The sequence below is a fragment of the Culex pipiens genome, chromosome 3 (genome assembly GCF_016801865.2).
Source record: "Culex pipiens pallens isolate TS chromosome 3, TS_CPP_V2, whole genome shotgun sequence".
Lineage (NCBI taxonomy): Eukaryota > Metazoa > Arthropoda > Insecta > Diptera > Culicidae > Culex > Culex pipiens.
This window is the reverse complement of record NC_068939.1, coordinates 64,274,151-64,285,551: the sequence shown is the minus strand read 5'-3', so window position 1 is coordinate 64,285,551 and position 11,401 is coordinate 64,274,151. Positions and strand designations below refer to the sequence as shown.

Here is an 11,401-nt window from a genome sequence, read left to right as displayed (position 1 = left end):
TTGACAACATATAAAATGATACTAGTCAATGTTAAATTTTAGATTAGTTTAGAATTTCATGTTTTACATAAAACATGTTTTACATATGTTTAAGTCACTACCGCCAACTGGTATGAATCGGGACCACAGTCTGAATAGGTACAGGTGATTTTAAAGCAATAAACTTGAAAAAAAATCGGGGTACTAATTTTGTTGTTCCTGTTTTAACCGAAATCAATGAAAAATAAATCAAAACATTATGCAAACAAGTTGGCTTGATTTGCCCAAGATGCTGGTGTTTGATTAAAAAATAATTATATATGAAATTTTTCAAATGTAATATCATACATTTACATAGATATACGTCTTTTTAAAAATATATAAAATTAAATAGAAAATATTTACAGCGCTAGGTATTTTGCGGACCTGTAAAATAAAATTTTAACAATTTTCCCTAATAGGCAAAATTAATACTGATATATACTGAATACATTTACATAATTCTTATCGATTGCTAAGGGACTTAAGGGGAGGGGGGGTTGAGATTTCCAAAAAAGTGTCCACGTGGTTTGTGAATGGTCCCTAAGTATTTAACTGTTTATTTACAATCAAAGCTGAATTCCCAGACCAAAATTTGATATTTTTTTTCAATTTCGTGAAGTACCGGGACAAAATATAAAAAATTTCCCTGATTTGGGAATTCCCGGTTATGGGAAAATCCCGGGAATTCGCACTATTTCGATGTTTGGAATATTCGACGATTCGAAGATTTTAATTTTCGATGACTCGACGATTCGAATTTCGAAGATTAACAGTTTCGATCATTTGAAATTTAAAAATTCGAAGTTTCGAAGAGAAGAAGATTCGCAGATTCGATGATTCGAAGATTTTTTTTTAAGATCCAAAGATTTATTTTACCGGGGTGAAATTTAGTAAACAATTTATCGATTTATAACGAGAAGATTACAAGTGCAGAAATCGGGTGCCATGATACATCTTTAGAGTCCATTCATGAACCACGTTGATACTTTTTTTTTCCAAAATCTACACTTTCGTAACGTCCCTTCATTACTAGATATCGAAAAATGGACCTCGGATTCTTGATCAGCGACCAAAAGCATTCACGGTAATTATTTGTCCACAAAATCTTTCCAAATTTATTACCTAATTGAAGTTTTGTAACAAAGTTCTGAGTAAACCAAATAAATATGACCGTTCTCCGCATTGCTAGGCTTTTTCCAAAAATATCATATCCTTTTCCCCTGAAATTCACTCATGTGTTTGGCCCTGATTCTAAAGAAAAACCACCTGTAAGCGGCCGTTTGCGTTCGTCAAGTTTGCCCTCTTATCAGCCAAACAGAGAGCGAGAAAAACTCAACGAAACTCTCTCACACTCCTCTCATTTTCCCGCAGAGCTTTCCTATCAGCAGTGTACCACCAGATTCCACAGCCGGATTCTTTCGGCGAGAGAGAAAATGATTACCAGGGAAAGCTCACTCCCTCGTGGTGCGAGCTTTTCTCGGGGGGTAATCTTGGTCCACGAATTTTGAGTTTCCCTCAATTCAGTCTGAGATGTACTTTGGTCGCGTTCGGTCGGAAAATCCTCGTCGCTCCGCGTTCCGTGGACCACCTGGCGCTAAGAGTTGGTAGAAGGGTGGTGGTTTGGGGGTGTTAGTAGACACACACATAAACATAGAGTCACCATCGCTGGAAGTGGGTCTTCAGGTTACCCCTGGGTTCTGGGATCGCAGCAGGACGCGCGGAAAACTCGGATGGAAATGCATCCCCCGATGGTCTGAGTGGATTGTGGCGGTCGGTGTGTGTATTACTCTCGTAGTGGATGTTGGGGTTCAACAGTTGTGTGTTGATGGAGATTTATAGGTTATGTATAACTGAGGAAGTACATAATCAAGTGAAGAACGGAGAAATGAAAAATTGTGGCAACTTTTCTCGGGCTTGTCGACTTTGAAGCTGCTGGTTTTGTGTGTGGCTGTATTTGCTCTTACAATAGAGCGGCGTGGAAAAAAGCGGGCAAAAAATAGAGTGCTAGTGAGACCGACTAAAGGCAGATTTAGTTACATAGTGTGGTGCACAACCGGAGGCTGAATGTCAGCGTGGGGGTACAAACAGAGAAACTAAAAGGAAAAACCAACGGGCGGAGAGTGAAAATTGAGGATAATTTCTTTGCATTACGGTTGGTAGTGGAAGCTGAAAAGAAATTTCCCAGCGTGGTACGATTTGTGTGGAGCAGCAGGTCGAATCGTGAATAGCGGAAGAAAGAGTTGTTTGTGAAGAATTCTAATTACGGTCCAGGTTACGGCGAGTGGCTGAGTGATACTTGGAGAAAACATATTGAGTTTGGAATTTGTTATTAGTGACACGTGCGGCGCGTAGCAGCCAACGAGTGGATGGAACAAGGGCGCGTGTTGGCGAAAAATAATCAAATTAGCTAAGCGAGCTAGCACCACGCTTGACCAAGTTTTGCCCGTTTTATGGTGGTTCGGATTCTTCATTAAAGCGCGGGCGAGCAGAACGTTAATACGGAATAGGTAAATAGTTTTATTTTATTGGTTTTTGGGGGGCGAGTAATTAGCTATGGAGGTGAAATGTGGGTTTAGCATTACACAGTAAAAACATCATGGTAATGTTCAATATGGGGAAAAATGTTAAATTTTATCTCAGGTAGTTTTAATATCCCCTCTTTTTAATCTAATTTGACACCTTTCATGTTTACAATATATCTCAAAGTATGTATTATGAGTGGTTAATGAAAATTTCGCTGATTTTTTTGTATTAAGGATTTAATTAAGATTAAATAAACTGGAGGTAAAATATCTTTAACCTTTCGTGTTTTTTTCGCATGATAATTATTTTGTTTATTTAGTTTAGTTTTGGATAAAAATTACAATTTAGAAAAAAAAAGATGTTTTCTCCATTTCCTAAGGGGAACACCTTTGATGATAATCGAGTTTGAGATACATTGAAAATATTTTACTTAACTTTCCATAGGTCGTCTCCTCAAAGGATTTCTCATAAGAAGATTTGTGATGGTAGACCTCCTTCTCTTATTATGTGAATTTTAATCAAACGAGAATCAATCACCTACATGGTTAAGATATTTAAATTCTCAATGTTTTTTTTTATAATCTAATTAATCTGTTTTTTTAAATGCTATTTGACTTAACGTGATTATATTGTTCATATAAATTATAAATGTTTTGAAAGTATTGGTACGAAGAATTGAAGATTTTTGTCAATTGACACAAAACTCCCTTTAATGCAAAATTTCTATCAAATTGCCATTTGGAATTGCTTGCCTTGTCTTTTTTTGAATGTTGATTAAGTTGAACAAACGTTGAAGAGGAGATTAGGCAACCGTGTGAGTTGGCGGTTTTCATTAGGACTGTAAACTTAATCAACAAATCACAAAAAAGTAAATAAGATTTTACGTCGACCAGGGACCTAACACAAATATTTTCACAAATTTTTTGTTCAAAAATTGTCTGTTTGAAAAAAATATTATGTACTCTTACTCTTGCGTTATAGAGTATGCAATCAACACAAAAAAAAGTTCGATTTAATTTATAAAAAAAGCTATTTTTAAAGTTTAAGTAATTGTCTCTTTTTTAATTTGTTCGGTGTGCAAAAATAATTCAAAAAAATATAGGGGATTTTTTGGTTTGTTTGGCATAGTCTAATACGTCCTTAACATAACATTGCATCGTCCATCTCATTCAACTACAAGGTATTTTTTGATGAGAAATTTTAAACTTGCCTCTGTGACCAGTTTATTGAAATGAAGAAAAAACATGCAGAAATTATGTTTTTCATGACAAATACTGGTTTCAGCTTTTGAACAAATGGTAAAGCTTTTTTAGAGTTGGTTTGGCGTTTTTTTAGTTGTTTTCAAATATTTGAAGCAAGCTTTGAATATATTTTTGATATTTTTTAGAACAAACAATAGAAATTAATTTTTCAATGTTTTTTTTTGTATTATTATGCAACATGATTTAAAATATACGATAAATTAACATCATTCCACAAAAAGTCTTCTATTTGTTCACATTAAACCCTCTAACGCCTGTAGTTGCACCAGTGCTCCTTAATTCTTTTACTTCAAATTGTAATTTCTTTAGTTCTAGGTATTCAACCAATTGAATTAATTCTTTTTGCACAAAATCCGATTTTCATCTCATTTGATCATGGTAAACAAACACGTAAACAAATCTCAATTTCAATTTGGAGGTAAAGCTTACCTAATTGTAATATTTTTTTACTCATTAAGTAAGATCCATTCCCAGTTGCTTCAAAAATTAATAGTATCAGAAATAATTCTGATATCATAATTTCTGATAATCTGATTAATTATATATAAACCAAACAATAACAAAATCGGCCCCGGCAAAATCAAATGGCGTCTTGGGCGTCGCGAGGTGCGACGCATATCTTTTTTGCCGGGGACGATTTTTCGAAAAAATGCCAAACTTTGAAGGTCTGTACCGAGCTCCAGGATGCTCCAAACTTTAATGTTATATATACCAAAAGATGCGCAAGGATCAGGCCTACACGCCAATGATGTTTTTGGTAAACGCATTGGTGGCCTAAGTGCCTCAAAAATAGACATCTTTGAAAAAAAAATTTTTTACGGGTTAAATCCCATTTATAATTGAAGGGCGGAGCGCCAGCTCCTGTTACGTCCAATCAAGCTCAATATTTGGGATTTGGGCTCAGTATGCCCACCGAAACAAACCCCTGAATGCCCACCAAAAAGTCATTTTTGTTACATTCTAATGCAGGGGTGCCCAACCTTTTGGCCCTGCGGGCCAGATCTGATTTTTCTGAAGCATTGGCGGGCTGGGACTAATATTTGATAAAAGTTGAAAAAGTAAACACATTTTTTTTTGTGATTGAATTCTAAAGTAAATAAATAATAGAACTAGTGTTGCAAATAAGATTTATAAATCTTGATTTTAAGAATTAACAAAAAATAACATTCAAAAATGTTTTTAATTGAATTATTTTAACTTGTATTTGTTTAAAATTGTATAGTTTTTGTTTTTGACGATTGCAAATTTTTATTAAAAAAAAAAACATTCAAATTTCAATAGTCGTTGCATTTTTTTAAGTTTATATTCTCAACGCTACGATATAAAAAATCAATAAGACATGATAAAATTTATTCAGACGAAATTTGGATACTAATATCCTTTACAAATAAAAAAAAAACTTTTTGCGTTGTTGTGCACCTTTATTCAAATATTTTAAAAAATATTTTAAAATGATTTTGAACACACCTAATTTGAAAGGTGCAAAAAAAATCATTTTCAATTCGTTATTCTTCGAAATTCAAAGTTTATTCAAAAATATATTATTGCTTCCTAATTTCTTGACTCATTTTGAGACATTTTTTAATATTTTTAAAATATTTCCAGCGTTCTATTCTCAGTATGAATAATTTGCCTTTTTAAGCTTTATTTAAAAAAAACTCTATCACTGAAAAGTTGTTCTGGCATAATACATTAGTTTTTGCTTACTTATTTATTTAAAAAATAGAAAATAGAAAAAAAAACTTCAATTTGAAGTAAACACAGTTAAAACTGAAAGAAATTTAAATTTAGTTTTTTCATAAATTTAACAATTTTACAAAATGGATAATTTTGTTTTCTTGCACCATTTTTCAGTTTAGAAGTATAGAAATTTAGGGTTTTTTTCACAAAATTTAATTTCCCTAAAAGAGCACTCAGCTAGCAAAATCTAAACTTAGAAACATGTACCCTCCCTATAAAGGCTTTTGAATTGATCTCAGTTGAAAGTTCTCCAAATCTCTGAATTGCAAATGTAACATCCTGGAGCAGAACTATTAAATTCTAATAAACACTAATTGAATTGAAAAAAATGATCCCACGATTATTTTTACAATAAATTTATTTATTTAATATTTCATGAACAGCCTTAAGGGCCGGTCATAGAACTATTTTTAAAAGCCGTCGCGGGTCGGATGAAACGGCTTCACGGGCCGGACGTTGGGCAGGCCTGTTCTAATGTATACTTCCGCTTGAATTTCGGGAATTCTCGGGAAATTTACAAATTTCCCGGGAAACGGGAAATATTTTTTTTCGGGAAATCCGGGAAATCGGGATTTTTTTCCCGGGACGGGAAATTGGACGCTCTACTTTCAATTACAGCTAATAAAAAGTGGTTTAATCTGAAATCAAGTGATAAATAGCTCAACCGGAAATGAGCATGCAAGTTTCTATCAAAAGTTTTACAAATTGGAGTTAGGAGCGAGTACTTAACCTGCCAAACATATGAGAATTTCCAAAAAATATATTTATTTATTTTAATTTGCATTCTTGTAGTAGTTCAATGCCTCCACAAACATTTTAATTTGGAATACAAAATGTTCTTGGAAATGCATTTTCAATCTTACAGAATTTGTGAAATTAATTTGAATAACTTTTGTTTTATTTTTTGAAAAAAACATTTTTGTTCAATTTGTAATATGAATTAGACTATGGCAAACAAACAAACAAACTTGCACTTATTTTTTTGTGTTCGACAGTTTGCCAAACTTGCAGACTTGTTTGCGGCAAATTCGCAAACAAAGACAAATGTGTGCAGGCTGACGTTTCTGCAAACGAATGCAGGAAAAAAAGCAGGCAAACTGTCAAAAAGTTGGTTTGTTTGCGAGTTTATTTGTTTGTTTGTCATAGTCTAATACGTCCTTAACATTACATCTGGGAATGTGGACATTGAAAAGGTAAACAGCCAGAAAAAATGTGTGATATTACCATTCAAAATGTGTAAATTTACATTGTGTCATTTTTGAATTGAGGCCAAATTTAAATTGAACATGATTACCATATTTATAAACAAATTTCTTCGTGGTTCTTAAATTCATGAGCACAATTCACGATTTAGAGATTTTTTTTTCTTTGCATAACTAAATTTATTTTTTTCCTCACATTATTGATAAAAACATAAATATTAGCTAATGTTTTGTAGAACATTCCAGTACCGTCGTCAGGGGTGACAGTAAGTCTGGGGGGTTGAGATTCGGTCATACAAAAATGCTAAAATTTGTATGACCAAATCTCACCCTCCTGACTCAATGTTATCCCTGACGACGGTACACTGTTATTTTTGAATAGGAGTAGTATGCTTCAATATGTATATATAATATATAATTTTCAATATGTTGGGAGTGCCAAACAGCTTTAGACTAAAAAAAGTGTGATCCAAAGCATGATGGCAAAAAGCTGATAACCCTACACCATAACGAGCAAATAAAGATGTATATTTCTGGTTTACGGTTTCATTTCTCTCGGTTGGTTTTCCTTTGAGAGCGATATTGGCAAGCAATTCGATTCGTAAACAATCATGCAGCCGCACCACAGCCAGGTCGGCAATGTTTAAATAATTACACAAAATGTATCTCTCTCTCTCAAATGTTTGCTTATTTTCCTTCACTGAGGCTGGGTCTCGACAGAATTGTGCTATACTCTTGCTTGGGTGGGGGAAAATACTACGTGTTTACTCAGTGATTGGTGTCTCAACTCAACATTGCGTCGTCGTTCAAGTGGATTGTTTGTTTGGATATTGTTAAACACGAAATTACGGGTAATGACATTGACACAAAGTCTCTGAAATGTATACGATTTATTTTGAAATGAATTTTAGAAATTTCAATTAGATTTTTTTAATTAAATACAGATATCATCAAATCTAATGTTTTCGCAGACTTTTAGGATTTCACGATGGAAATTCTTGCGGATCACCAACACATTTTCCTTAATTTCACTACGAGAAAGTTTCCCTTGATTGTCGTCATCTGTATGCAAAGTGCGGGCTGCTGTTCCGGTTTTCCACACCAGCAAAACAAATTTCTAATTGCTGTTTATTTTGCCTCTCCAAATACGAGCTGTGCTGCTGTTTCCCGGCTAACAAATGTTCGATGTGAAAATCTGTTCGTTCGGTTTTATTTGTCCTCATTCACCACTAACATGCAGACCCACACACACCTACATACAAAATCCTGGTACTTTTCATCATCGTTAAGCGAATGGCACCTCCCTGAAAATTCCACGAAAACCACCGACCGACTTTTCCAGTACATCTCATCGCCATTTCTAACCGCCTCAGGGATTATCGGAACAGATTTCAGCTCGGGGATCATTCATAAGGAGTGGAATTGGATTTTTTTTTTGTAAATTAGAGATATCAACATATTTTTTGCCAAAGTCACTAATTCATCTGTCAAATTAACTACTTATTTCTCTCTAAAAAAGAAAGTATCAGAAAAGGTTGCAATTATCTCACGATTACTGAATTTTGTTTGCCTTATCACTCTGTATAAAAATTCTTCATTTTATTTTGATTACTTTTTATGTTACGTCATTTGTGTATGCTCCCTTTCGGGTGCTCTTGCTTGTATTCACAACTTTGGATTTCCATACTGAACATGTTTGCTTGGTCACTTTGCGGCTAACGCTTTCCTCTCCAGTCGTGTTTCAGCTTTTCTTGTTTATCCGGATGAATGAAAGTTCTGTTTTTCGCATTGAATTCTGAAACAACATTGATTTCAGGTTGTTTCGTTTTGTTTTGATCGAATAGAACCGTTTGGTAGAATGAATCTGTTGCATAACATCTCTTTGGAGAAAAAGGCTTGATTAAATTTCGATTCATTGCTATCGAATGTTTACTCCAATTTCGTGTAAAGTTCTTTCCACAAATGACGTTACTTTTTTTTTTTTTTTTTTTTTTTTCAATTCAATTCAATTCGTTTATTTTTTGTTCTTATCAGTTTAGAAAAGTATAATTTGTTTACAATATGTAGTGATATGGGATTTCCTTGCATCTACGACTTTGTTCCTATTAATCAGTGGATGACATTATTTTCAGGGATAATAAACGGGAGGAGGAAAATCTTGCAAAAAACCTTCTGCTTTTACTAAGGAAAGGGGACAGGAAAAGGAAAGCTTAAAACTAAATCACAGCATACAGCATGTTAAAAGCTTACGGGGTACCGTAGCCAACATATTTCATCATCAGCTCTCCCAGAGCCAAAAATTGCTGCTCCTTGCTGCGGCAAGCTCGGAAACGGGTAAACATCTCCCTCGCCAACGCCAGAAACTCGGTGAGCGTGAAGAGATCACCTTCAGCGAAGTTGTTGTGTTCCGGTGTGGGCGAATCATCGCCGGTCGTAGCAGTAACGCTGGCATAAGTGCGCCTCCACCCAGGGGGGCGCGAGCCTGCAGGATTAGATCTTGGAGACGGCTGGGCTGTAGATTTTTGTTTCTGCTTCTCCAGTGTCTCGATGTATACCTTTCTTACACTGCATCCTCGAAAGTTCGCAGTGTGATTGCCTTGGCAGTTGGCACATTTAACTCGTGGTTTCGTCAGCTCGGCATTGTTGTCCATCTGCAGGGTTTCCTTCCGAGGCAGCGTACAGGCTTCAGTCAGATGCGCTTCTCCACATTTCACGCATTTGACTGGTAAATTACAATTTCGGGATCCGTGACCAAAGCGTTGGCAACGGTGGCATTGAGCTGCGTCGGTCGGCCGTTTAGTGAAAAATCTCCAGCTAACAACGAATCCGTCCAAGGATTTGATCCAGCGTAGGTCCTGGATTTTCACCGAACCACGGTCGAAATAGAGCAGGTAAAGCACGTGCACACCTGTTATTGTTTCCGTTTTCGACAACAGTTTGATGTCGCGTGGTTTGACGTCGTGTGCTGCAAGAGTCTCCTTTACTCCCTCGATGGTTTCCGGGATGAATCCGGTCAGCACAATCTTCACCGGCGCTTGTTCCGGCGAGTCGTAAGAGTAAAAGTTAATATTACCCTTTTTCAGGGTACTTTTAACTTTTTCAAACATCGGACGGTTAAGTGTGAAGACCTGTACCGATTTCTTCATTATCTTCACCACACGGAAAGAAGGTTTATCGTGAATCTTACTAATTTTCGGTTAAAAACCCTAAAAAAATTGGTTGTTTTTCCAACCACGATTTTTTTTAGCTGGAAATCCTAAAAAAAATTCCTGGATTTGACAGCTGGATCCAGGTCCTAAAAATGATAAATCTAGCTAAATTTTTAGTAAATTTTACTAATTTGCAAGCTGGAAAAATGCTGTCAGTCTCAAAAGCTGTATGTTTTGAGAAGGTCTGTTAGCTATTTTAGCTAGATTTTATGGTATTCTAGGAAGTTTTATAGTTAGCCCAGCAAGTTTTTAGGCTGTTTCAACTAGTTTTTTTGGAATCATTCTCAAAATTTTCCATTGATGGCTGCGAAGCCAGGTATTTTCACACATCTTTTTAGCTAGTTTAGCTAACTTTGCCACTATTCTTGGTAGGTGTTTTGGTTGGAATAGCTAATTTTTCCACTATTTCTACAAGTTTTCTTTCAAAAGCCTCCGTTGCTGCCTGCAAAGCACGCATTCTTCACCCAGCCTTTTGGCTGATTTAGCTCGTTTCTTTTTTGTTCTTGCTTCGTTTTTCGGTAGGTCCAGCTAATTTTTCGACTGTTTTAACTGGAAATTTCGAAATCATTTTAAAAATCCCTTGCTGCCTGTAAAGTTGTTTTTTATTTTCAAAAAGACTTTTTGCTGGTGTAGCATGATTTTCCGCTATTCTTGGTACGTTTTTTGGTAGTCCAGCAAAGTTTTTTGGATGTTTCAATAGTTTCCAGGCTTTTTAAACTATGTTCTAGTTGATCATCCTTATAGTACGGCTTTGTTATTCTATTGACAAATTAAAAAATAAAAATACAAAAATACAAAAATACAAAAATACAAAAATACAAAAATACAAAAATACAAAAATACAAAAATACAAAAATACAAAAATACAAAAATACAAAAATACAAAAATACAAAAATACAAAAATACAAAAATACAAAAATACAAAAATACAAAAATACAAAAATACAAAAATACAAAAATACAAAAATACAAAAATACAAAAATACAAAAATACAAAAATACAAAAAAAAATACAAAAATACAAAAATACAGAAATACAAAAATACAAAAATACAAAAATACAAAAATACAAAAATACAAAAATACAAAAATACAAAAATACAAAAATACAAAAATACAAAAATACAAAAATACAAAAATACAAAAATACAAAAATACAAAAATACAAAAATACAAAAATACAAAAATACAAAAATACAAAAATACAAAAATACAAAAATACAAAAATACAAAATACAAAAATACAAAAATACAAAAATACAAAAATACAAAAATACAAAAATACAAAAATACAAAAATACAAAAATACAAAAATACAAAAATACAAAAATACAAAAATACAAAAATACAAAAATACAAAAATACAAAAATACAAAAATACAAAAATACAAAAATACAAAAATACAAAAATACAAAAATACAAAAATACAAAAATACAAAAAT

The 11,401-nt window shown here is 33.9% G+C and overlaps 1 protein-coding gene across 3 annotated transcripts in view; it reads left to right on the top strand.

Moving 5' to 3' along the window:
• Positions 1-1,561: 1,561 nt before the first annotated feature.
• LOC120418538 (protein qui-1) overlaps positions 1,562-11,401 on the top strand; it is a 178,414-nt gene continuing 168,574 nt past the window's right edge. For all 3 annotated transcript variants that reach the window (XR_008212356.1, XM_039580974.2, XM_052709388.1), the window contains exon 1: positions 1,562-2,528. The gene's annotated coding sequence lies outside the window, so the exon portion shown is untranslated. The remainder of the gene's footprint in view (positions 2,529-11,401) is intronic.